The 27,105-nt window shown below is 46.0% G+C and overlaps 1 protein-coding gene across 3 annotated transcripts in view; it reads left to right on the forward strand.

Moving 5' to 3' along the window:
- Nucleotides 1-8,702: 8,702 nt before the first annotated feature.
- The window catches only part of HMG20A (high mobility group 20A), a 35,445-nt gene continuing 17,042 nt past the window's right edge, over nucleotides 8,703-27,105 (forward strand). For 2 of the 3 annotated variants that reach the window (XR_010622020.1, XM_065733586.1), the window contains exons 1-2: nucleotides 8,703-8,778; nucleotides 9,010-9,123. The gene's annotated coding sequence lies outside the window, so the exon portion shown is untranslated. Of the gene's footprint in view, nucleotides 8,779-9,009; nucleotides 9,124-15,212; nucleotides 15,263-27,105 lie in introns of those variants that run through there. The other variant, XM_065733587.1, reaches the window with a different exon arrangement.

Here is a 27,105-nt window from a genome sequence, read left to right on the forward strand (position 1 = left end):
AGGAGCCAAGGCCCGTCAGCTTTTCCTAAAAGACCTTCACAGCCCTCAGTGAGTCATGTTGGCCCACGCAGCGATCCAGCACATTGTTCCCATCTGCCCTCCTCAAAGTGCGTCGCGCTCTCTCCGTACAATACCACTGTACAAATAACTGTGGACATACCAAAACTCCGTGAGTGAGCCCCACATCACAGCACTACTTCTCTGTGTGCTTTCCAACCCAACGAGACCTGCTATAAAACAGCTTGTACTGCAAAATCTGACGCAGATTCAGAAACAGATCTCTGCGATGAAGCGTTAGCCAGATTAGAGCGCTGCAGAAGCAGCACAGAGCCCCGCTCTCCCGCTGCAGGATAAGCTGACAGCTTGTGGGGCCTGGATGGGAACTGCATGGAGTTACAAAGCACATCCACTGATAGCACTGAGCTCTTTTCACGCACATCACTGTTGCTGACACTACTTTGCCTTTCTTGCTGTTATTCCCATCTCATTCAGAGAATGCGTGCATTGTCCAAGCATTTGTCACAGTCAGCATTCTGTTTGGTACGAGAACATCATGCCCTACTTTGTATGTTCAGTACGTTTTTCAGAAGGCTTTGAAATCTGTATGCTTTCAGGATGACAGGTTTCTGTCACTCATTCTCATCTTCTCTGCAGCCATGAACAGCAGAGCACCTGAGTGCATCATGCAGACACTCTGCCTCGTCCCCTATCACAAATGATGAAGATGTGATCTCTAGGTCAGAGATTAAACTTTACACCATGAGGCTTCCTCACCTGAAAACTATGACCTGGGGACTAATGGTAGGACCTCCACACTCCGAACCTGGCAAAGAAAAAAGCCATGCTTACTCCAGGCATCCTCTTCCTATCAACTCCTGATCAAACCAGAAAAACAAGCACCAAACTAAGCATCACCCTTGCCTCTAAGTCCTTCCTGCTGCTGAACGATACAGAATTTAATTCCAAACATTACTTCCAACTCACATGCTAACTTGAAGCATTCAGACACGAGCAAAGTAAATACTAATCAGCAGGTCTGGCTGCAGCACAGCTCCTCCAGCCCAGACAGAAAGATTTAACCAGCAACACCCATTGTTGCTCAGAGCAGAGCCCACCATGTGACCAGCACGTGTTTTGACAGCAAGTACAACAAGAAAGATGATGATACCACAGCCACAAACGGCCAAACCTAGCAGGCCAAGATACGCCTCTGGAAATACTTCACATGATAAGGCCATAAAGCTTCACCATCTGAACTAAAGACTTAAACCTCTTACAACAGAAGCAGTAGCAGCCCAGCTGCTGGGATCAAAATACATACCCACGCAGTATTATGGCAACTGAAAAAACACTGCAGCTTGCTGCTGGGCAGCAAAGCGAACAAGACCATGGCAGTGCTCTGGGTCTAATTTTAAACTCTGCATACCTGACTCTAGGCACACTTTTCATTCTCTTCTTTGTTCAATCAGTAACCAATGGGGTAGTGCTGTGATTGGAGATGTCTTCAGCTGACTTCTAAAGCCACTTCCCCCAGTTGCCCAACTGCTCCCACTGTGTGGAGAGCAGGGATGCTCATGAGATGGCTCTTAAACCAGGGGAACATCTCTGAGCAAACCCAGCTCATGGCCACGCTCTCTTCTTCTTGCCAGACTCCTAAGCAGCCCCTCCACCCCATGCTTGCTCCATCCACCAGGAAGAAGAAATAAAGCAGACAGTAATCTGAGGAGAAGCTCTGAAAACTAACAGCTTCCACCGTCGGTGCCAATATTTTTTCAGGAAGTCGTAACTTTATACAGAGAAAATTCCAATCTGGAAGTACTACAGAAGACAGTCACTACTCAGACTCCCATCGAAGCCGAGGGGACCACAGGCTTGCAGAGCTGGAGATGGGAAAACCGTGGGGTCTGACAGGGCTACAGGCAGCAAATACTTCGCTAAAACCCAAATAAAAACTGAGGTCACGCTTAGAACTTTAAAAACAAAGATTATGTCATAAAGAGCACCAAGCTCAAGAAAGCTGCTCATCTGAAAACTATGCAAAACAACTGCACACAAGTTATTAATTCCAACATTTTAAAGAGGCAGAAGAGGAAAACGCTGCCTCTGTGTTCATGCTGAGTACAGCTTTTCCAGGAGGAGCCATCTCCCATGGGTCCCAGCAGCCAGACAGAGTGCTCCTGCTGGGGCTGCACCAAGCAGCAGGGCTGGGTATTGTCAAGCCCTCACCTCTGTCTTTCATACAGACATATTTTCATCTATTTCTTACACCAAAAGCTGGACTTTGAAATCAAGCAGTGCCTTAAATATCAATCATCGTATCACTTCGGCTCTCTGAATATTCCCCCATTCTGGAATGACACCTCCACGCTCACCCAAGGACACTGAAGCAATGAGCTAACGGATGCTCCTTGTCAGCCTGAGAGGCACCTTGTCAAATAGGGCTGTCCCTTCTCACACCTCTTTAAGCTCTCAGAAAACAAACAGAGGTTTAGTTCATCCCGTGAACCCACAAGCACCGTTCCCTTTTTGTGGTGTGACGGTTCTCCCTTCTAAACTTGCTCAGAAAACCACTGCCAAGAACAAACCAAACACCTCCAAGAAGAACTGATGGAGTTCTTAGATGAAAGCTTCTCAGACTGATGAATGCAAGGGCACCTCTCAGACCACCCTGCACTGGTCAGCACCAGCAGGATTTGGGATGCCATGCACAGAGGGCAGCCACCTCACTGTGCATCATCCAACCAACAGAAATGTCACAAAAACACCTTCCCTCTTCATGGCAGAACACTGACATCGCTGGGAAAACGCATGGAAAGACAGGAGCAGAAAAAAAACCTTGAAGCACTGAGCAAAACCATCCAAGCTAAAAGCACTGCGCATCTACAGATGTCAAACCCTTAAGTTACATACAGATTTGTGGGAGAGAACCAAGTAAGTAATGCAGTAAATTACAGCTATTGCCTCATGTGCACACAAGAAAAAAAAAGAGCTGCTATATGATAGCAAACCTGCTCCCACTCCATTGAAATGCAGGTTGGAATGGATAAGCATCTCAACTCATGAAAAGCAACAGGGACAAAGCCAAGATACAGCATTACTCCTCTGCAGAACAAACTACCTTGGTATGAAGATGTTGCTGGTAAATGTCCCTCTCTAATACATACATTAAAAACATAACTCCATGGATTTCTGGAAAAGCATGGCACACGTTGGCTTAAAAACCAACATTTCAATATTCAAATTTCAAGTTTCAGTATTCACTTGGCTCAGTGATTGTTGCATCCATGCTGAGTGCACACAGTGCAAGGCCAAGGACTACAGGCTGAAATGATGAGCACTGCTCAGGAGGGAGCGTCCACCACTGAAGAGGATGCTCTTCATTATATGGATTCACATTTCCTTCTCCATTCTATGTGCTGCATTTTGTTTGGATGTTGACAACTTTCATGTGAAGGTCTCCAAATCAGTTCTGTACCGAGGTGATGCAGGCTGGGTTTCAGGTGTCTGACAGACCTATCACACATACGACTGGTAGACATCTCTAGAAAACAACAGCAACTCCAGTGATGCTTGAAAGCTTAAGAAATCTCATTCCCACGTATATTTAAATGCTGTTGCATGTTTTTATGTTCCACGTAGAAACTTACAGGCGTCCCTTCCACTGAGTGCCCTGGCAGTCGTGCTGGAACCTTTTAGAAAGCAGTAACACAGCCCTTTTCCATCATCTCATCCGCAAGGGCTGAGCAGAGCCCTCTCTGATAACCCACGCAGGTTATCTTTTCCAACACGTTTCTCTACAACACAGTTTCTGAGGCTGCAAGCTTCAGAAGGAACGCCACTGCTATCTCCTTTGTTCAGGAATAACGCTGCTGATTTACATCAATAAACAAAGATAACGTACAGCACGAGCAATGAAGTCCATCTGCAAAGGACAGGAGCCTGAAACGTTAAGCTGTTGTGTGCCACAAAGCAGCAAGCTTGTAAGGCACAAAGGGTAAGCAGTGGGCTGTTGGTTTGTTTGCTTTTTAAATGCAGCACTTCTTGCTATTTATACCATGCGATTTACAATGACTTGCAATACCGAATGCGAGTGCCAATACCAATCAGAGAGGAACCTGATGCAGCTGCTCTTCTTGAAAACAACTGCACAAACAAGCCAAACAATCAAACACCTCTCCCATTCCACAACAAGCAGAAACACAGGTGTTAATGACCCAGAGTTCAGGAGAAAACCGTGACTCCAGCACTGCTGCGGGATCTCTCAGCACCCCATCATCTCACCTTGCACCTGCTGAGCAGCTGTAGGCTTCTCATGGCAACTGTTACTAACAGCATCTCGCTCCCACTGCAAGTGGGTCCTTCCTATCCCGCAGCATGGTGCTGCAGGAGGCTGCTTGGGAAGTGCTTCGCTCCCACCCATGGGTGCTGCAGCAGACCAGGGAGGTGGGCAGGGTGAGCAGCCCTAGCGCAGACACATCTGCAGCATAGCATAGGTCTGCCTGTCTTGGTATGAGAAACTCTTGCTGGGTGAACTTCAGGTCATGGCAAGCCTCGTCCTAACACGCCTCTGCTTTCCAAGCTGCCCAAGCAACCTTCCCAAGCTAGAGGTGGTGACCTTGAAACACCCATTTGCTCATTCCAAGAAGGCCTGCCTTACCATACATACAATTATCTTCATACAATCAAAAGAAGTCACCGACAGCATCTCGAGCAGCCCAGCAAGTCCGAGGCTTTCTTGCAAATAACCCCTTGAGACAAATCACAACCACCACAAACAACCGCCATGTAAAAACACAACGTTACAGATAATTAGTTCTAATCCGGCCAACCTTCACGCCTTGGATGTGCACTTACTGCCCAGCCCAGCAAGCTGCCCCATGCCGATGAGCCAGGCCAGCACGTGCCACCAGCCAGCCACACGGACAGCCCCCGTGTCCCCCATGTGCTGCACATCTTCGCTCCCCATCAGCTCTCTCCTCTGCCTCCAAAGACAGAACATCTACAGTTTACAGTACAAAAGTCATGGAAATAAACTACCTCCTCCAAGCATCATTCCAAACAGTGCGAGTCACGCTCCTTAACCATATAGTTACAGACCCAGCCTGACACCAGAGAGCATTGTGCAATCTGCTTTTAAGTAAAAATATCCAGTTCAGCATAAGGAGGCATAGAGCAAACGGAAAACCAATTACACGTGAATTATTCCTCTGCAGAAAACTTCTGCACTAATATTTATTCTGAGATCTGCATTAAACTTCAAAGCTTCTTAAAGCAGAAACCTTCACAAGGAGGAGTGGTGATTTGCTGGGCTTCCTCACAAGCCTGAAGGTTCCTCTGCAGCTGATGAAGAACCAATGGGAAGCAGAAAGGACAAATCTGCCTGTGGAGTAAAAGCAGCCCGAAGCCCAAGAGCCACACCAGGACACTTCCAGCTCAAGAGCTGTACGGTGCTAAAGTGTTTTCACTATTTCAGAAGGGCCTGTTCTGGAATTCACTGCCTAGTAGTGGGAGTATTACACATTTCCCCTTTTTAAGCAGCTCTTCCTCTTGCTGCATTGACCAGAAAGGGCACTGATTGCATTGACACAGAAAGGGACCAAGAAGTGAAGCGACAACGCTGCCTAACAGGTTGTTTGGTGACAGCAAGAGCATCAGTGATGCGTGCAGACACTTCTCTCAGGAGCCAACAGCTCCCAAGTCAACACTCAAGGATGTCTAAATTTGAACACACTGCTAGCAAAGCATTGCCTTCTAAACGAATATGAAGGTTATTTTGACAGGAAGAGCCTTGGAGTTGGACAACTGCACCTCAATATGCACACTCAGCATCCCATGCCATATCCCACCTGGCTCCTTGGATGAGCTCAGTACGGCGGCCTGATAAATACAGGCATCCATTCAGGAAAGGACGTTTTAAGGCTCAGAACCATGCCTGTTCAATGGATTTATGAAAACATTAAAGGTGTAACCATGAATCTCTCATGGCGTGCACTCCTATAGAGCCTCTGTCAAGTCCCACAGCAACCTAGACATGCTTGAACACTGAGGAGTCGGCGTTTATCTGGCAAATGTTGTGCTTGTCACAGTATATTCGAAAATAGCAGTGCCTTTATAAAGCAAGGATGTCACTCCTCAGCACCATGCTGACCCGGAGCCTCAGACAAGGTGTTACCAAAACAAGCACTGCAGAAACCCACAGTGTGTGGCCTGGCACCACCTTTATCTATTTGTTTGCTGTGATTCCAAGAGCCTCACTAAGTGCATCTCCTGAAATCAACAGTGACGGCTGTAAGACAGCTCATCTTACAGTTACTGCTACTGTGACTGATGCAAAAGGAGCCCTGCTACAGCCAGGCCCACCAAGGCAGGCACCAGTGGGTCTACTCACTGCATTTCTACATATCCGTGTGCCTGGCACTGTGATCTGTGACCTCAGTACCCAGTGCTTAGACTGGTTTGGGTTGGAAGGGATCTTTAAGATCGTCTAGCTCCAACCCACCGCTACAGGCAGGGACACATCCAGCCTGGCCTTGAGTGCATCCAGGGAGGGAGCATCCACAGCCTCACTGGGCAACCTGCTCCAGTGTCTCACCACCCACACAGCAAAGGATTTCATCCTGACATCTAGTCTAAGCCTGCCCTCTTCCATTTTGAACACCCACAGCAGTTTTTCTCCTTCCACACCTTCTCTCAGCCATCAGGCAATCTCAGATCCACTCAGTCCACTTGCAGAGATACGGAGAAAGAAATTGCTTCAGTGACTCAGCCACTTATCTTTGGCAAAAGGAAGGCTGACATTTTTCTCACACAGTCCATAATCTCTGCTTATGACTTGGAAAAACCAAAAGGAAACAGGCAGGCTACCATGCTAAACCTCAATTTATTGGAATGGCAGCTTGAAGTATCGGACAACTGATCGGTGCTGCTTGCACATAAAACCAAGTGGTTTGTCCTTGTCACTAACACCTCACAAACAGTAAAGCTCTCGTGCCCTTCTCCACTTTAACAGCCACTGAGCAAAGCTTGTTCCGCTTTGCAGCCCGTATTTTTCCACTCTAAACTTCAAACGAAGGGAACAGCAATTCCACATTGTTACACCAACACCATATGAAACAGCAAAATGTAAATCCCACTGCAATGCTCACTGCTTAAGCAGCAGAGGTGCGTGGGCCTGCCGTGGGCTCCATGCCGTGCCAGCCCCTTGGGGCCACGCATCTCTCCCTCCCACGTTACCTGATGGGGCTGTGCAGTGGATTTGGCCACACTGACGGTTTCTGGCTGCTGCCATCAGCCATGAGATGCCACGCGTGGCTTGCAGTTAACTTGACGTTATTTCTTTGAACTTCGTTTCAACTAACAACCCAACCTGCGGTTTCCTGATCACCGCTGTTTTTAGCCCACTTATGACAGAACATCTGGAGCTATGACAGTGACATGATAAGAGTTTTGTTTCCAGCTTGTCAAGCATTGTCTTTGCCACCTATTTCCACACCACACTCCTCACGATGTCCCATGGCAGTGCTGGGATTCACACCTCAATGCTGTTGAAGAAACACGTGGGGTGCAGCCACGACACCGGGGGCAGCTGGGCAGGGATCCTCTGAAGCAGGGATGGAAGGGCAGGCAGCAGCACCTGTGAGCCATGCCACCAGCACCGGGCTGCTGTTAGCAGGCCTGGGGAGAGGCAGGCACATGCTGATAAGGGAACGACTGTCGGGGTGAAGCCAACCCAAAGCTGGATTCACGTCAGACGGCAGCAGGAGCGAGAAAGGAACGGCCACAAGGAGGAAAACCGTACTTCCCTTCTGACTGAGGGGAAAACTGGATACTCGACAGGAAAAAGGAAAAGGAAAGGACGGACCCAGGAGAATTAATTCACGAACAAGGCAGGGAAGGCGTGCTCCAACTTGTCCACCCGCCGCTCACCTCACTCAGGTACCGCCGCCGAGCAGTGACCCCGCGCGGGGCAGGAGCGCAATCGAGAGCCGCGGGGACGAGCCCGGAGTCCGCACAAACCAAGCACCCGCCCGAACAAAGGCACCGTCCGACAGAACTTGGCTCCGACCACGGAGCGCACGGCCGCGCCGCTCTCCCCCCTCCGTCTGAACGGAGCGCCTCGGCCGGAGCCCCCCGCCTCCTCCCGCGCGACCGCGGCCCCGCCGAAGAAACCCGACCCCGTGGCCCCCGGACCTCACCTAGCGGGGACTCCCGGCCCCGCGGCGCCTGCTGGGCGGGGCGGCTGTAACGAGGCTCGCTGAGAGCGGCCGGCCGCCGGGCCGCGCCGCTCCGAGTCCCGGGACGGGCTGCGAGCGCCGCGCCCGCGCGCACCACCAACTCCGGCCGCCGCCGGCCGCGGCGCGGCCACGCCCCCTCCGCGCAGGGAGGGGCGGCGCCGATTGGCTAGAGAGGGGCGAGGGGGCGGGGCGAAGCCGCGGGGAAAGACTACGTGTCCCGGCATACACCGCGCGCGGTGCGGGGCTTCGTGCTTTCAAACCGCGCGCGAGGAATGGTGTTCTTCCGCTCGCGGGGAAAAAGTAGTCCCGGTGCGTAGTTTGACGTCCCGCTCTCAGGCGGTGGAAATGGGAGGGAGAAGGGCAGGAAGCGCGGCCGAGGCTGACCTGCCTGCTCCCGGCCTGTGCCGTGCGTGGGGCCTCTCCGGGCAGCGCCGCGGTGAGAGGCGGAGAGATCCGCGCGGGTGCTGGCGCGGTGTTGCGGCTCCGCGAGGGCGGCGGCAGCGCGGGGCCGACGGGACGTGCTGTGCCGGGCCGAGCCCCGCAGGTCAGTGCGGAGCGCCGCGGGGCTGCTCGGCCCTGTCCCCGCCCAGGGCGGCCCGGATCACAGCGGCGGGCTGGGGGCTGCGGGCTGGGTCCGGCCTGCCCGGCCCTGCCCGGCCCATCCGCGGCTTCGGGCCTGCGGAGCGCTCAGCGCCTCCGCGTCTGCTCTCGGGCTCAGGGAGCCGCAGCCGAGCGGAGGGAGTTTCTAAATGCTTTCCGTCTTCTGTTCCTGCAGGACGCCTTCCCTCGGCGAGTACGGGCCGTGGCTGATGGCAGGGGCTGCCCGCAGAGCTCAGGAGGCGTGCTGACCTCCGCAGGGCTCCCGGACCTCTGAGTGAGAGCAGTAAGGGTGAGCTGAGTCCCTGCTCCATACCCACGGGGCAGTTATTCCTCGTGTCCCAGTGTAGGAATCAAGACACTTGCAACCTGTGCTCAGGTTAACTTCGTAGGCTTTCTCTGTTGGCACATCTGTTCACAATGTCTGTTCGCAGCGTCACTTAGTGCCACAGCACTTAAGGAGGTGTCCCCTCTCATCTGCAGGCTCAGCTTTCCATTTTAAGCACTTCCTGATCAAACCCTAGTTCATCCGAGGACAATCTTGGATTGAGATTTCCTCAGGCCGGCCCGAAAGTTGCCAATAAATCTGGTGCATGTTTCCTTAAAGCAAACTCATGCAAGCTTTTGGGTTCTTACTGTCCTCCTCCCCAGGCTGTGGCTGGAGGAGCTTTACTTCCCCCCCCCCTCAACCTGATGTGTGGATCTGTGCTGCTTTTTGTAGCATTGTGGCATGTGTTAAGGGAAACATGCTTGTGCTAAAACAGCACAGGTGGAGAGGCTGTGCATATAGCAGTGGAGACACTCCTCTGATCATCACCTCTGAGGGGGAGGGGTAATGCAAGTGAGCACCTGTGTGCTTGTTTGAGGAGTGTAGGTGAATTAAACCTTCTCAGTTCTTGCACCCTAATAACATGCCCCTTCAATTTCGGATCGAATTGGCTTTGGAGGGTGTCCCAAACTAGTTCCTTTAAGCTTTTTTTTTTTGTTTGCTTTGATTTCCCCTAGAAACAGATGGGTATTATTTCCTGTGTTGATGGAAACCGTTGAACTTATTAGGAGTTGAATAGTGGTGGATAAAAGCACTGTGGCTCTGAGTGTTTGCTGGGTATGAATTTACTAAGAACAATTTGTTTTCAGAAGTCTTTTTCTCTTCAATTTTTAAAGCCAGGGGAGTTATGAAAGCAGCTAAGGCTGTCTGATAATTGTTCTGCCAAGAGTTTTGAGGGCAAAGCAACTGGAACTTATTTATGTTGTTGTATGGGAACTGCTGAATCACGGCCTGAACCACTGATTGGTCACCTGAGGTGAGCACCGAGTCAGCCATGGGGGCACAGGTGAAGGTGATAGACCTGTGTGAGTGGAAGGGGTGGAGCCTGGCTCCACCTCTCCCAAACCCCATTTAAGGGCTGACCACCACCAGGGAAGGATCTCTTCTTGGAGATCCCTCCCACATGGAGTCCCCTGCGAGCCTTGTCATCATAAAGGTGAGCCATCTTCTCTTTTGTATTATCTGTATACTGTTTATATAGAACTAATTAAAATATACCATCCCCTATACTATTTGTGGAGTACCATCATTGGGAGTTATTTTCCCCACAGTTGTCAGTGTTGCTACCTGTGAGATAGGTTTGGTGGCAAGAAGCTTATAAAACAGACCAGCCCTGTAATAATTTCTTCCGTAATAACGTGATTGTTGGGGTGCACCTGTCTGTTGATGGTCTCTTTATAAGGATTAATGTGCATATGTGAAAAGAGTAGTTTGAGGTGTTAATACCTGACTTGTAGGGACAACCCTGAGGTGGGCGTTCTGTTTCTGAAGAGTGCTTATGAAAGGTTTGATACCAGCAACTGTTGGGGGAACTGCAGCTGGAGCTGGATTGGCCTGCCTTTGTCTGAAGCCTTCACTCAGATGGCAGCAGTTGCAGGGGTTAGAAGGAAGCAAATGGAGTGGAATAGCAGAACGCCGAGTTCTGGATGTTATTAAAAAATCATTATTCCTTGGGCTTACTTTCCCAAATACTGACAGAGTTTGTATTTCAGAAATGATGGTAAGAGTATTCCTATTAAAGAAACTTAGTGCAAATGTTAAATGGAAGTGGCATTGTCTTCAAACAGCCTTATTAAAGATTTTCATCACAGAAACAAATGATTCTGCTCTCCTTTGCAGGAGATTATAGCAGTTGCTGACTTTGGCTGAGTGATGTCAGGTTTTTGAGCCAGGCAGCTTTGCATGGCTTGGAATAAATAAGTAAAAAAAAAAAAAAGAAATGTTGTTATACTTCACTGTTTCTGAAATTCTTGTGACTACTGTGGTATCTGTGGGATTGTTTGTGGCCAAAAAGAAACTTGTGGTAAAGTGTTATTAATCACTTTTCAAAAGAAGCAACCTACAGTACTTTCTAGGACTTCAAATAGGTGGTGGTGTGTCTGGTTTGGGCTTTGTGTCGTTCTGAAGGAGCTGGAGCCAGGGAGTCTTAGCTGCTGGTACTCTCTGGTGTTAGCACTTCTGCAGGCTTTGACAAGCTACTTCAAACAGCTTATGAGATGAAAGTTATTCTGTGTAGGTGCTGAACTAGGTCAGGAATTTGTTCAAGCTGGAAACCAAACATTTGCATGAGCACAGAGCTGAGTGCAGCTGGGTGTGATGAGAACTAAGGCCCATGGTTTAACTAACATAAAGCTGTACGAGGTGCTAGGTGGGGGGGAGTACTGGGCCTTAGGTGCTCTGGGTCAATACTGATGTGATAAACAGTTGCTAAAAGTCCACTTTGGTTATTCTGATCTTTATGTGACTGTGCAGCAGATGAGGGGATTTCACTGTCAGGAAGAAACTCATCCATTTAATGGCATTGAGCTGCTGTCACTTCAGTCCCCTAAAGCAGCACGCTGCAATTGTGTGCCACTTCTGGATTGAGAGAAGGCCGTGTGGTTTGTAGGAGGTACAGGACAGTTGCCCTAGGTGCTGCTAGCTGTGATGTGAAGTTGAACTGCAAAGGGATAATTAGCTACTCAATTAAACAGTTACCTGGCTTGTCCCCTGCACCTGGTAGCTGTCCTAGCAAGTGCTGGGTATGAGCACTCATACCCAGCACATATATATAATATATATATAATCAAGCTTGAAGAATGACCAGTGAGTACTTTTTATTTCTATGGTGAGATCTAAATATGTATATAAACTTGCAGTACAGTTATTTGTTTTAGTTGGATGGGTTCTCAGTAGTAAATAAATGGTGGTCAATAGAGTTGAATTAGCTCTGTCCTGTGGTTCCTGTTCAGATAAGTCATGGGATTAGCTATTGTTTTTGTGGATTTTTTTGTTTGTTTGTTTCTCAGAAGAGAAACATTATTTAGCTTAGAATTTCCTTCGTTGCTGTTTCAAAGCCTTGGACATAAGATGACAGGATGATTTTTAGCCCTGGCATAGTGCTTGCTGAAAACAAGACATGCAAGTGGATGTTCTGTTTGTGTAAGAACAGGGAGAGTAACCATCTCACAGTTATGCCTCTGGGACTGTCATTATTTGTTGATCCAAAGATGAATTTCTGATGGAGTGAAATTGAGAGTGTCCCACGCTGGTGCTCAGAATACATGGTGTCTGCCATCGTGGTTGGGAAAGTCAAGTGTCAGCCTGCAGAGTTGGAAGAGCAGAGGAGAGAGCTGTGACAAAACAACTTCTGGTAATGATAGGAGACTGTACGACAGCAAAAACAGAACAGTGTTGAGCCAAGTATTGGAAACAGTAAACTGTGAATCTTCTTTCACACTTTTAACTCTGGAGTTTTCTAACATTGCATTCCCTCTACGAAAGTGGGTGGGAGAATTTTTCCCGGTATGGGATAAGTGGTGCACTGAGACAGGAGGAGGTTTGTGTATTGTGTGTTTTAGTGGTGTTTTTTAATAGTATTACAAACCTTTTTCCTTGATGCACTGGTCCTTTTTTACCTCTCCACAGCTTTTCTTTAGGAACACATGTCTTCTTCCTCGTATTTGTTTTCACATATCCAGGGTGTTGGTGATGACATCTTCTGCTATACGAAGGATGGCAATTCAGGAGTTAATCTAGGAAGATATTCTATGTAAAGCTACCACTGCATTGAATACACAAGTGTCTTGCTAGAATATCTCAGGAATCAAATTATATAGCATTTCTAGAGAGGGTGAACGTATCTCTGGAGCCTTGAACTATGTAGGCATTTTTAAATGCTCTTAAGTTCTCCTTTAGGTTGTGTATGGTAATGGGCAAGTTCTGTGTTGGTTCTTCTTGAATCTCAATGTCTCAACAAAGGAGGGCTCTTAAACAGGATCTGAAGGTCTGTGATTCAGTAGTTAACCTGGGAAAAACTTGGCAGGCTTGGTGGTGGTGGAGCACTGCATGATATTGTGCTCACTTTTTCTGCTTTAAACTTAGCCAGGGCAAGATCAAATAATAGCTGCAGAAGTGAAGATGTTCTTCCTCTGTGCCTGGCTAGCAGTGTAGTTATCTAAAAGCATGTCATCGTGGGTTCTTTTCAGCCCTAACATCTAGTTTATTACTGTGGCAGGTAACCATATGAAAGGCTTTTGGAGCAGACTGCTGGCTGGGCTGTTGCTGCAGTATGCTTTAGCTGGTATTGTGTGTCTTATACTTCAGATGAAGTGGAACTGGGACAACCAATATTTGCCTTAATCCTCGCTGTTTCAATACATGGGAATGAGTTAGACTTCAACTACTCTTCTGCTCAGTTTAGTTTAGACAGAAAAGTAAATATCTTCTATGAATTGCAGAATGTGAAAAAGCAGTGTCATAAATATCCCTTGTTAGAAAAATAATCAGAAACTGAGGAATTTAGAGTTCTCTATTTCCAGAATCCTGGGAAATAATCTTGTCTTTCATTAGCAGCCTAAATGTTTGGCTTTAGAATTAAAGGAAAAAAAAAAGCAACTGAAAATGTCAAGTCAGCTTATGAGATAATCCTAATTTTTTTCCTGGTATTCATATTTCCTCCCACTTAGGGCTATTTTAGGGCTCTCAGTTACTGGAATCTTTTCAAGTGTTCTTCATTTTTGACATCAGTTGAATTGTAGGGGCAGAGAAGTTGAATATCAGGCCTCAGAGTTACAGAAATGTAGGCCAGCACTGGCTGTGCTACTTGCATCCTCCTTTCTCGTGCCAGCTGCTGTGCTTCATACTTTGCTGAAACATTTTGCCTGATGTAAACTAATAACACAAATCAACTAAGAGCTATTGTTTCTTTAGGAGCAAGCCTCTGTGGTTCAGTAATCTTCCACCCTGCCCTTAAATCTGGTTTGTATCCAAATACACAACGGTTCAGAATGAGGCCTGAAATTGTTGTTTTCTGGTGGAAATAAATGTGGAAGCAGAAGTCTTGTATTTTAAGCTCTGAATGTGGGGAAAAATGGAAGGGAGAAGGGAAGCTTCTGAATCATTAGTTTGTGATTCCCACTTGGATAGTGGTTTGAAGGCCCACGTAGGGCCTGATTTATTCTGCTTTTGGGAATGGAGTGTTTCTGGACAAAATGTCTTCAATTTGAAACTTGCTGCTTACTATGACTGGCTGTCACTGTGTTCTGAGAACCAGTGACAGGTCTGTTTTCAGGCCACAAGTGGTTGCAGGAGCTGCATTCATTTAACTTCTCAAGAGGATAAGTTTATCAAATCACAGCCTGATCGGAATTTATTGATGAGCATTCTTAGTGTGTGGGTTCCAGCGTACAAAAGCATAACAAAATCCAGCTGACCGCTCCGAGAGGAAGCTGTGTTACTGTTGGTCCTTACAGCAGGTCTCAGTAACCATTATGTAGCACCTGCTTTGCAGTAAGTTACTTTTGTGACCTCTTTTTTTCCCAGTTAAAAAGAGTTCAGTCCCAGAGCTGTCCTCGGGAGGATTGCTGAGAAGACCTGTGTCAGAAGCACGGGGAAAACAACTGCTTACAGGAAACTTTCCAGCCTTTTCCTGAAGTTTGTTCCTATTCTGCTGTTAATTGGAAGAGTATTGTGTGTACTGATATGCAAATAAGAGGCGCAGAAAGGGTTTACATTTTCATATTGATGAGTGGGAAGACAGAGATTGGAAGCTTCTTGCGTATTGTATGCCTTCAAAAGACACAATTTCAGCTTTTATCACAGCATCTTATTATGGACTTCTGAGAATTATGTATGCGGAACCCTTTTCATTGATGTGAAAGTGTTTAATCTCTACTCTGAGGTCAGTACCATTTGTCAGATAAGTGTCTATAATTGAGTTCTTGTAGAGACATTTAAATAATGCCTTTTAAAATGTCGAAATTCAGTACTCGGTTGCTGTGTCACATTGTTCTCTCCTTCCAGCTTGTGTGGCTGCTGAGGGAGCACTGTGCAGTGGTGAGCAGCAGGGCTGTGATAACACAGCCTTGCAGGAGTGTCTTATCTGAAGGCTATTGTGGAAAAGGTATGCTGGTTGTCACAGGCAAGTATGTTTTACTTAGTGACTTGAGAGTTTACAGCAGGAAATGTATCTGTCGTACCTATGGTTTTGAGGCTTGGAATGTAACTGCTTCTGAACTTGCTCTGTAGCATCTCAGTAGTTCAGCTGTGTTTGTCTAATGCTGTAATTGAAAATAAAGATATTTGAGCAATTAAAGGCTTTTGCAAATCGGAGTAACGAGTTTTCTGGCATTTACTTGTGTTTCTGCTGCTAAATAGCTTAGTGTTTAAAAGATAAACGGAGCACCAAGTAGTCATCCCAAATAAGCCAAGACAGTACATCAGCAAAAGCTGACAAGGAATTAGGCAATTGATCTTTGGAGGAACAGAGGGAGTGACAGATCAGTTGCTTTTTGGATGGTGAGTGTATAGGAGGTGTTACCACTGTTTTCAGTTCAATGCAGTGGCAAACCATGATTTGTAACTAGTTTTGGCCAGAAATTCAGAGATTAGGAGAAGGTTGTGGTAGCCCACGAGGAGGCAATGCCACATGGGATGGAGGTGATGGAGCTGAAAGAAGCTGTATAGAAGAGAAGCAGCAGCATAGGCCAACAGGATGTGTTTTTTAAAGCCTGGGGCTTTAAGATTAAGGTGTCAGGTGGTGGTTGCCGTTGCAAAAATGAATTTATCTAAATGTTGTTGTCTCTCAATCGCTAGCTGGAGCATTTTATTAAATGACCTCTTTGAAGTTACAGTGTGGCCAGGCAGGTCACTTCTGAAAGAACCAAGAAAGGTGAAGATTCTGTGGATTCTTTCTTCCAGTGAGTTCTCACTCACCTCTGTCTCTGGTCTCCTGAGTATCTCCTGATGTGGATAGGCTCAAGCACGTGAGCCCATCTCTCACGTGTCAGCCGTTGCTCTTGATCTGCACTGCTGTACTGGTAGTACAGAAGAAATATAAATGATTCACATAGGGCGTGCACTTTGCTCTGAAGGTGGTTGTGTGCTATTGGTAGCATGAGCTTTAGTTTGTGAGCTTTGATTAGCTTTGGCCCAGAATGTCTCTTCAATTTTTTATATAGGAGAGACTTGCAAAATCACAGGGGTTGGAAGGGACCTCAGGAGGTCATTGAGTCCAGCCCCCCTGCTACAGCAGCTCCCTACAGGAGGTCACACAGGTCTTGAGTATCTCCATAGAAGGGGACTCCACCACCTCTCTGTGCAGCCTGTTGCAGTGCTCTGTTACCCTTACCATGAAGAAGTTCTGCGTGTTAGTTCAGAACTTCCTGTGTTTAAGTTTTAGGCCATCTCTCCTTGTTCTGTTGCTGTACACCACTGAGAAGGGCCTGACCCCATCCGTTTGCCTCTTTGTAAATTTAAGCCCCTACTGTCATACACATAACCCTCTTGTGAGGCTAGAAATGAAAACTTACATGCAGCAAAGAACTTGATGTTACAGCATCTTGTTCTTTATCCCTCAACTGTCATCTCTATAAGCTTGTAGAATTGTATGCAGTTTGTTATGCCACGTCCTCCACTTGAAGGACAGTGAATACTGAACAAGTGGGCTAATTAGCTGAGTAGTAAGCACAGCAACTGTGAGCTAATCTTTTTATATGGCAGAAGAAAATTACTTAAGACTGCTACTGAATTAAGCCTACGTGAAATCTCTGAAGGTTGGATTCTGTATCGTGAGCCTAACATTTAAGTCCTGTCTGAAATGGCAGCTTGCCATTATTTTCTACAGTGCATTCAAACAGTTTAAATTGGGTTAAGTACTTCTTTTACTCAAGAGTGGAGACCGTGTCTGAGCTGGATGTGGTGGGGAGGGAGGCGGCCTTTGTGTGAGGCAGTGTGGTATGGGGAGCTCAGCTGTAGCTTCCCTTACTAGAGCAAAGGTCCTGCTTTCCAGATTTTTCTTGGTAATAGGCGAATCAAGTGAACTCTTACAATAGTTGTGAGCTTTCCCATCTCTGGTATGCTACCGGAACAGTTGACTGGAAGAGGTGCTCCATCAAGGAACGACCCAACTTGAAAGGGACCTACAAGGATTGTCAGGTCTGTCTCCTGGCTCAGTGTATCGCCTCACTCTTTATCATTGTGGCCTTTGGGAGCAATGTTTTCAGCTGCTTCTACGTGCCGTTTGCTACTCTTCACAGTGTCTCCTGTAAGCACGAGCAGTGTTTTGTGCTTCAGTGGCACAAAACCCATCAATGAGGATGGCAGATTTGCTGGTTTGCTTCTGTGTTGACCAGAAACTTCGAGCCGAGCAGTGTGCCCTGATGGTGTGCAGATCTTGTAGAGTATATTTGTTATTCTAAGGACTGGAATATTTTCCGTGTGAAGTCTTAACTCTGAGTGATAATAAGTTTGAAAAGAAGTGATATTTGAGATCTTAAATGCAAAACCAGAACATGTAGTGTAAAGAAACAGTGCTTAGTATGTGAGCGGAGAACTCAGAACCGTGGGTAGAAATTGGGTTAGGACACACTCATCCATAAAATATTTCTAGGGGTACTTTGAGTTTGGATTTTTCTGATGTTGTTTTCTTTTTCTTCCTGTGGAACTGGGTGTGGCCAGCCAACAAAGAAGTGTGGTACTGACACATGGCTTGCTCATTAATGGTTTGCTGGGTGGGCCTTAGCAAAACGGCTTGGAATCAGCCAATGTTTCTTCTGTGGTTAAGAGGTATACGTTTATGTATTCGGTGTGGGACTATGAGGTGGAATTAGAAAATGCTGCTGAGAAGCATTTTAATCAGGAGTGTGAACAAGTTGAGTGTGGCACAGGAACTAGAGCAGAGTACAGGTTCAGTGGGAAGTAGATGAATTTTTCTGCTGCTTGCTTATTAACTGTAACACTCCTGCTGTCCCAAAATCCCATTTTCACAGGCTAAAATTTGGAAAAGCTCAGTTCTTTGATATAGTTTCAAGTAACAAGCTTCCCCTTTTAGGTATCACTGACATTCTGAGGCATGAGGCCTAGGTATGTCTTGCTGTGTTGTGCCCCAGGACTCACTGCACGTTGCAGCCTGGTTCTGCAGGTTTGCTCAGCTCTGCATTGGTCAGAGCTGTGGCAGAGGTGACCATCCTGCTGGGGGAGAACCAGGGTGTGTATGTGGGTGCTTTGTTATGACAAACCGAGCTCAGTTTAAATGCAGACTGAACCTGTAGGATGCTTCTTGGTGGGATTGCCATGGAATGGCAGAATGCCATGTGCATGTTTTTTCTATAGTTATACATAGCTGAACCCTTTCTGGAGGTCAGGAAGCAGCTCCAGGGTGGGAATTAGCCTTTCTGGACAACTGCTCAAGATTGGGGAGGCTGAATTTCCATTACAGCAATGAATGTTTCATTTCAGGAAGTCTGTAAGCTCAAATGTGATTGTTAAAGCTTTCATGAAAGTGTCATGCTTTCTACTTTTACAATTGTAATGTTGAAAATGCAGTGTCATCCTTTTCCTGGGATGGGTGGGGAGGAGTGAAAACGCAGCTGAGAATGCTTTTTTGGGAGTAGCTCTTTCTAAATGAGAAGAGAGTGCTGGTGGCTGGAAAGGCAATTGTCTAACTGCACTGCAAAGCTCCTGAGCTAATGCTGAGGATTAAATGCAGTGACGGATCCTCAGGTAATGGCTGTGCTCACTTCTATCAGGCTGCAAAAGAGATCCAAGGAGAGGAAGTTTCCTGAATTACTGTGCCTGCATTTACATCGGAGGATGTTCCAGTTCTACAGATCCACAAAGACCAGAGCATTTCCTTTCCCATGTCTCTGTTTCTGTTCAGGGCAGTGAGCTTCTAATGACTAAGTTGTATGGAGGTGAGCTCATGTGTTGTAGCCCTACTGAAATACGTGCATTTTTTCACTTTCTCATTTTAATGCTGTATAAACCAGTGTGTTATTGACCTGTGAAGGATCTCTTGGCTTCAGTTCTCACAGTCAGGTTGTCACAGCTACCTCTACAGATCTGAAGCAGGGTGACAATGGGCAGTGAGAGGGTAACCACAGGATGAAATGGTGTACAAAGCTGTTTTTGTGCTGTCTGCAATGAAAGGGTTAAGCTTAGTGAAGTTCAGTTGTATTCTTAGCTCTTACAGATTTTGTATGTGACCTTCTTTAAAACAGCTGTGCTTCTTTAGCCATATATAGAGATGTTGGGATATTTGTTTTATCTTAGAGAAACCATATTTACTTAATATATATAGAAACGAAATCATCGAAAGGAAATGTAAAAACAGTGTAGATCTTTGCTATTAAATGTGGTAAGTGCTCAAATCTGGATGCCAAGTATCTTTCAGAACACTTAAAACTGAACGTGGGTTAGGAACCATTTAAGTGTGAGTGCTTGAGACTTTGGCTGTGACACACAGAGCTGCACCCTCCTGTCTGCTCAGCATTTGAGAAGATTTACATTCTCTTTTAGGATTAGATGTATTGTGTATGTAGATGTACTTTTCAGAGCTTGTGTGTGTTTCCTGCCTGCAATTCCTTGTTCATAGCACCGAGGAGCAGCAGTGGAAGAGCAGTTTAAACATAGAGGTCTTAATCACATTTGTCCTGGATTCTTGTTTGCTCTTTGGCTCTGAGCTCTGCTCTGTTCTTAGTCACCATTTTCCCTTTCCTCGTTTTGGCTTCTTGCATGTGATTAAAAAAAAGACAGGCACAAATTAGTTGTGGCATCAGTAAGGAAGGCAGTGGGTAGAAGAAGTTAGTGACTTGTCCAGTCTACTGGAGATGGCCTGGGAGCTGAGGGATGCGTTACAGATGTTTACACGCTGTTTGAAGCACTTGCTGTAGGACATTCAGGCGTGTTGCTGACGTGGCTTCTTTCTTTTCAATCCTACTTCAGCAGCAGAACAAAGCATTTTTGGTTTGTATGCTGCAGATGTACCAGAGACGTGCTCTGTGCCTGCCTCCCTTCCTCCCAGCTGTCTCGTGCCTGATTTGTTGCTCAGAACTGGGGAGCAGTCAGCCTGCTCCAGTAGGTCTGTGCCCTGGGTGCATATCTCCCTTGCTCTGCAGTCATGATACAACATGGCATCATTTCTTCTTGCCTTTAGAGGATGAAGAAGATAAGTAAATCTTTAACTTACGTGGCATTCTCTTGTTGATCGCTTTATAGGGCCGCAGAGTATGTGGGTTCTCACGTGTGAAAATCAGTGTTTGCTTTCTCCTTTGGTGAGAGGGGAATCTGTGTGTGCTCAGTGGGAGCGTATGATTTCTTAACTCATTTCATCTGTGACCTCAGGAAATGTGACATTCTCCTTAGGAATGGTCACAGGAGCAATCTGCTCTTCCAGGAGAGAGGATGCCCTGTGGGGATGCTTCCTATTTCTGTTCCTTTTCATGCATCTCGCCAAGGCTCTCTAGGTGCTGTCTGCTATTTCTTCACAGTTGCTTGTCCCTTATATCTGTTCTTTTGTGCATGTTTTCCTCATTCCTTTTTCTGTCCTCATCTGAGGTTTGTACCATTTGTGTCCTGTGATGCCAATGGTGCTGTGTTTTAACCATCCTAGTCGAGGACTCTCTTTTCTTGGCTGAAAAGAGGCTTTGGTGCACTTCATACAGAGTACACCCAAACTTTCATTTCTGATGCGTGTTTATCTGTTATTAGAGAACTTTAAGAACAGATGGGAAAATCTAAGCTCCCCAGGCAGTCTATTCCCTGATCTGCCCTGTTCTTGCTGTTAAAAACAACTGTCTAGTGTCAGTTCTGTTGGTCTTTTAGAAGGAAAGTAGTAGCAGATCAGTGTGTGGCTATCTTTGTGTTCTGCACAACCAAGGGTAGCTAAAAGAAATAGATTTACTTGAAATCATATTTTAAAACTTTTTTATGTTAAAATAATTGATGCCAACAGCACACACAAAGAAAACGACAGCAGAAGAATGTGGAAACGGAGTCATTTTTCTCTCAAGTTGAGTCCTTATCTGAAATGGAGCAGAATCAGTTGTCTGTTCTGTGTGAGAATCACTTATTCTTCCCACACTTCATTTCCTCTGACCTTTGTCCCTGTGCCGTATCAGTGCATGTAAAACATCCAGTTCCATGCTGTTGCTGTTGCTCCTGGGGTCAGAGTAGATGCTTTTGTGTTGGGTCACAGAGCCTGTGGTGAGTCACTCTTTTAAGTATATACTCAATCTCTTATTCGGTATATTCTCACATCTGAAGTATCCAACCCCATATTGTGTGAAATGGTCAGTAATGACTTGTTGTGAGACATTGTAATCTGTGTTCCTCTGTTGCAGCAGCTGCTTTCCACTCTTGGAGTGTAAGAGGGCTAGGAATATTTGCTGTAATTTCCTGACAACTTTTGCAGTGAGAAAGGCTTTGAGAGAGAGCCAGAGTGGTAAAATTGCTCTTTAAACAACTTCTCGATCTCAGCAGGTATAGCTGCTCTTGAACATTTTTGTTTTCCATTTTTTAACTTCATTCAGTCACAGCCACCGCTCTCTGGCAGTCAGAGTTATTTCTCATTTCATAACACTTATCAGATATTTTAAATTGTCATATTCAAGCATCAGGTTATGTTGTTTCTTGCTCCACTTGTGTGGTGCTGGTAAATGCAGAGAGCTGAGCAGACATGATGAAAAATTGGAGTCCATTTGTTTACTTTTTCTCAATAAACGGCTTTGCTTGTGGCACTTTTCACATCCCCACTTAGCAGAGATGGAGTCCTGCTGATGTAAATGGCCAGAGGAATTAAGTGTAAATTTTGAAGAGAAGTAACCATTTCCTCACTGAATGGGAAAACAACTGAGCCTTGTGTTGGCAGTTAACACTTATTCTGTGTCTGTTACATCACTGTTTTTTTTTTCTATGGGGCATCTGTTTTGCCTTGTTAATGTGAAAGTAGGTATTCACAGACATCACATCAAGTGGAATATAACATCATCAGACCCTGGAGAAACTCCCAGAGAAAGGAAGGCCTGGACTAAGTTGCCCACAGGAGTGGTGGGGGCTCAGCAGATGCTCTCGCAGATGAACTGGGAAACCTGGAGCATCCTTGGTGCTGCAGGACTGGTCTTGCCTGGGGAGGTTGTTAATGACTTCAAAAAAAAAAAAGTCAAGTTTGATTCTGGAATTGTTATATTGTCGAGGCAAACCTTCAGTCATGAGTTTGAAGGGAGAGAACTAAGCAGAGATCTGTGTTGCTTTGCTTCTGTTTGTGGAGTCACACGATGGATTTGTGCTGCGAATAGAAAACAGGATTTCATGTGGCAGGATTCCTTCCCTGTGCCATGTCTTTGTGCTTCGTTGTAAAGAAGTGGAGAATATAGAACCAAACACTTCTGCTTTTATAAAATATATTTTTGCAGCTGTTTGGCAGCTGATACCAAGGTTTTAGTATTAATGGCTCTGTTAGTGTTTGCCACAAAGCTCCACATAAACGAAGTGTAAAACTAAGCTTTGTGTCTTGCCCTTGTTTCCTCAAACTGCTTGGAGATGGAGTGGAGCTCCAGATTTTTTTTCTGTTAATCTTTATTTTGATTGCAGTGTTTTTTGTCCTTTTCTATGCACAAGAAGGGAAAATAAACACAGTGGGCTCTTCTCGGGGGGGATGTGCTTTCTGTTCTGACACACAAGCTTTTATCCCATTTGCTCCGGCTTGCAGTTTTCCTGAAGCTGAAGACTTTTTCCTAATGAGTAATGTAGGGGAAATGTCAAATATGAGTTTTGCAGTCAGGTAGGTTGGATGCTACGCTCCTGCTCCAGTTTGACAGCACAAAATGCTTCTGAACTCCGTCTGACACATCCCATAGTGCTGTGGTTTTCACTGAAGCGGCACTTGCTTCTGTTTTCTTTCTGATTTTCTTGCTATGTGTGGACAGACAGGGGAAGTGACAGTCCTAGAGGTCTTTCTCTCAATAAAGCATCTGGGTTTAAATGAATTATGTTACAAAGGGCTTGTCTTGCGATGCTTAGGTAAGGAGTACTGCAGTGGTTCTGTGATGTGGCAGACACAGCTTTTTACCTGCTGTCCTATGAAGGTGGAGCTCCTTGTTCTGGCAGAGGATGAGACACTTGAGGCACAGGAAGTAGGAGAGGAGAAGCATCCACTCAGAGGTAATGCCTCGAACACCAGAGCTGGCAATGAGGCCATCAGCTTATGCAATGAGATAACCTGGTTTTCTAAAGGGAAACTTGCTTGTGACAGATGCCACCACTTAGGATGTGTGCAGAAGGCACTTAAAGACATGGTTATCCTTAGGATTTAGGTTTGGCTTCACCCCTGTGTTTAGGTCTGCTACCCTCCAGTAGCACTGATAACTGTGCAGCCATAGTAGTGATGTTCCTGGCGAGTCCCTTTCCAGTCCTGCCCATAGCTTTGTTCTCACTGGTGATTTAACTACTTTCTTTCAACTTTTCTTTTCTACTCTACACGTGCATCTAGAGATTAGATCACATGGGAGCTTTCAGTCCACTCAAACTGCAGCTCAGCCAGTTACTTCGTATTTTCATGCTAGATGGAAGAACAATGCAGTTACATAGCATAGCCTACAAAAGCAGACATGAGAGGAGATTAAGAACTTATTTAAGCTATTTGATTCCCTACTGTGTATGTTAGCACTTCAGTTCTCATGCCGTGTAAGTTTTTTCCTTTCCCTGGTGATATTCATCAAATCACGTTTGTACACTGGGTAGAGTTGAGTAGGAAGTGAAGAGTCCACCTAGAAAACTTAAATTGAGTTAGAGTGCTGTTGTGGCACCGTGAAGACTTGTTTTCTCTGGAAAGTGAAGGGAGATATGGAGAAAAGATGTATGTATAAGTGAGTACGTGCTGGACTGGAGCCGGCACGCCTGGTGCTGGAGCAGTGCGAGCTCAGAGCTGCTCTGGTTGGAAGTCATTCCTTTTGCTTAGGGATGGTGCTTGCTTGTGTTGGATTGCTTGTAGAGGTTTGGAGCTTGCCATCAGTTTCACGCTTTTATTTCTGCTTTTGGGTACATGTGTACTATTGTCTTTATAATAAACTACATTTGTTATCCATTAAGAGAACGCATATTGTTTCTTGTGCCTTGAATTTGGTCAGATGCGTCTCCTTAAGTGCTATGGAGCTTTAATTGACAAAGCTACGCAGTGTTCTGAACGAACCTGGCTGGGGCTTCCCACCCATCCTTCTCAAGTCCTGTGAATTCTGTGGAGGCCCAGGTTTGAGAAGCAGCAGTACCTTTCTTCCCCTGCTGCTGCTCTTCTCACACTTCTGCTTTCTCCATTCTGTTACATCCCTGAGATGAATGTACAGCTTTACACTGGGATAGACTAGAATTGTAAACGTTCATATCTAAAGCATGTGGGTCAAAAAAAAAAAAAAGGAATGAAGTGTGTTCTCCTAGTTTCCTGTGTTTGTGTTGTGTTTTACATGTAGTTAAGGTTGATGTCTGGCTAGTAAGCAAACCTAACTTTGCTGCTGCTGCCTAGCTCCAGGTGTGAGCATGCACATGGGGACCTGGTGACAAGGTCACAGTGGGCATCAGGAGCTGAGCTTGTGCTGATGAATGGTTCAGATGCGGAGCTGCTGGGTTCTGCTCAGGACAGCGTGGGAGCACAGGGTGCCACTAGGTTAAGGTGAGGAGGGGCCCTTGCCTGCTGAGAGGGCTGCTGGAGGTGCCTGGACTACTAAGAAAGCTATTTTATTTTCTACAGATAGGCATAATACTGTTCCTAAATAGCGAGGTTGTAGTCTAATTACTTAAGCTTCCTTTTTTAATCTTTTTTTTTCCCCCCAGAGATTAATTTCAGGCCTGTGAAAACTAGAGACTGTGTGACCTAAAGCTAAACTTGATTACTCTCACGCAAGCATCTTCAAAGAGCTGATCTCTCCCTGCCTTTCCTGGAAGTACAGTATTTGAGAGCTTTCAGTCTTTCTTGCTTTTTTATGATGGAGCTGCCAGGAGTTGAAAGTGAGTGTAATGTGGGCTTCCACTTTAGGGAACTGCAGATGTATCTTAGTAGGGACATCTGGGGGTTATTTTAGTTCAGCCTCCCACTTAAAGCAGGACTATTGCCAATAGTACTTTGGGTCAGCTTTGTGTAACAGAGCATTTCAGCTTTGCAGTCATACACTCTACCACCAGCTCTCTGCTAGCGGAGGCTTTTCTTTTCCCTAGTGTCCAATCTGAAATTGCATTGCTACTGCCTGTGCTGCTGCTTCTTTATCCTCTTGGCTACTTCCAGCAGCTGTGAGCACCTATTAGATCTGCCCTGAGTCTCCTCTGCCTCTAGTGCAACAGTTTTCTGTAACATGCCCTTGTCAGGTTGGGTGCTCTAGGCCCTTCACCTTCCTCTTCCTGGCCCTTTGCTGGAGAGCCTCCAGCTCCAGCTTTAACACATCTCCTTTGACCTGAGGTCACTTTTCTTTCTTGCACTTTCCTTCTTTGTGTATTGGAAGTGATAGTTTTGTCTGGAAAGTTACATGTGCTTTCTGGTAGAGAAGCAAGTTTTGCCATAGTGCTTGTTTTACAGACTGTCGATTGATCCTCCTGCTGTAAACATTAACTGAGCATTTGCTTAAGTGAACAAATTGGAGACATACCACAGGTTCATTTATCAGCTAATGTCTGTAGTAGCAATGATGATGTAGAGCTGTTGCTAAGAAAGTAGATATTCCTATGTTTTCATTGAGGCATGAAATGAATAGAGCAGAGTTCACACTCGTAAATCGGAATGTCAGATTTATTATTGGTGAAGGAAATCATCTACCCAGCAATTCAAACGGTCTGATAGTGGTCCTGAAATTGCCTGTTTTGTTGGTACTCAAAGCCAATATTACACTCCCACTTTAGTGTATCATATCACATTTTGGGGTATTTTTATTATTTCTAAGCTGTCACTGGGGATGAGATGAGCCTAAAAAGTACGTCTTGATCCTAGAAGCAAGGCAAGCACCATATCTCTTGCAGGAAGGAGGATGGTAGGGCTCCAGCTGAGGTTCAGTAGGAGTTAAGAGATACTGTAGTTGGGCAGGAGGTGGGCTTGCACTGTCAGCCATGCAAGGAGGTGATGGGCTGTGATACCAGCTTCATCTTGGCAGGTTACCAAGTAGGCTTGGCTGTGTCCCCGGCATCCACACAGTAATGCTGTATCCACGTTGCTGTAATCGCAGAACTAATCCCTGGCGTTCCTTAGCGTTCCGCTGAGCTGAGCTGTTCTTTGCTGTTCTGGGGCAGGGCTGGCCATTAGCTCCTGAGGACAGCATTTTGAGCTCTGGACCAGTTTTAACCAAATAGAGCAGAAGAGTAAATACTTATATCTGAAGTCCTTTGGGTAGGAGTGCAGTGCTCAGCTGTTTGGGTGGCCTGCTTGTTAGCACAGACTGTGCTCTTAGTGAGCTGTAGTGCTTCAGTTACAGAGACTGGGACTTTTGGTTTTGGATTGTGTTGCTTTCCACTCAGCACTGAAGCATATGAATCCAGGAGAAAGCGGTGCAAGATTATAACTTACACTCATGCTTTAAAGCTTGAAGAGATGAACTTACCAGCTGGAAGTGACAGCAATACTCAGATTGAGTATCTGTTATCAAAGGTGGTCTTCAGGGGAGGCAAAGTAATAGAGCTTTCTTTTGAGATCAGCATAAAAGTGTCATTTTCTGTCAAGCAGTCCACCTTGAACAGGAAAGTGGACTGAAAGTGGGATCTGTGTGCTGAGTATGATTTCCAGTGACTGTGTGGCACTGATACAGGGCTGACTTAACCCCAAGCTCTGATGCATCACTTAGGATCTTTTTTCTATCTTTAAACATGGCTGCTTATAGGGTCTGTCCTGAGACCAGCTGGCTCTGAGTGGCCATTTGGTTTATGGGGTAACCAATCTTTGGTACACTGTCACATTTAAAGAGAAGTGCTGCTGAAGGGAAACCTAAAGATAATTAACTT

Source organism: Cyrtonyx montezumae, unplaced genomic scaffold (assembly GCF_038088225.1).
Source record: "Cyrtonyx montezumae isolate F1298 unplaced genomic scaffold, pur_monq_1.0 scaffold_17, whole genome shotgun sequence".
Lineage (NCBI taxonomy): Eukaryota > Metazoa > Chordata > Aves > Galliformes > Odontophoridae > Cyrtonyx > Cyrtonyx montezumae.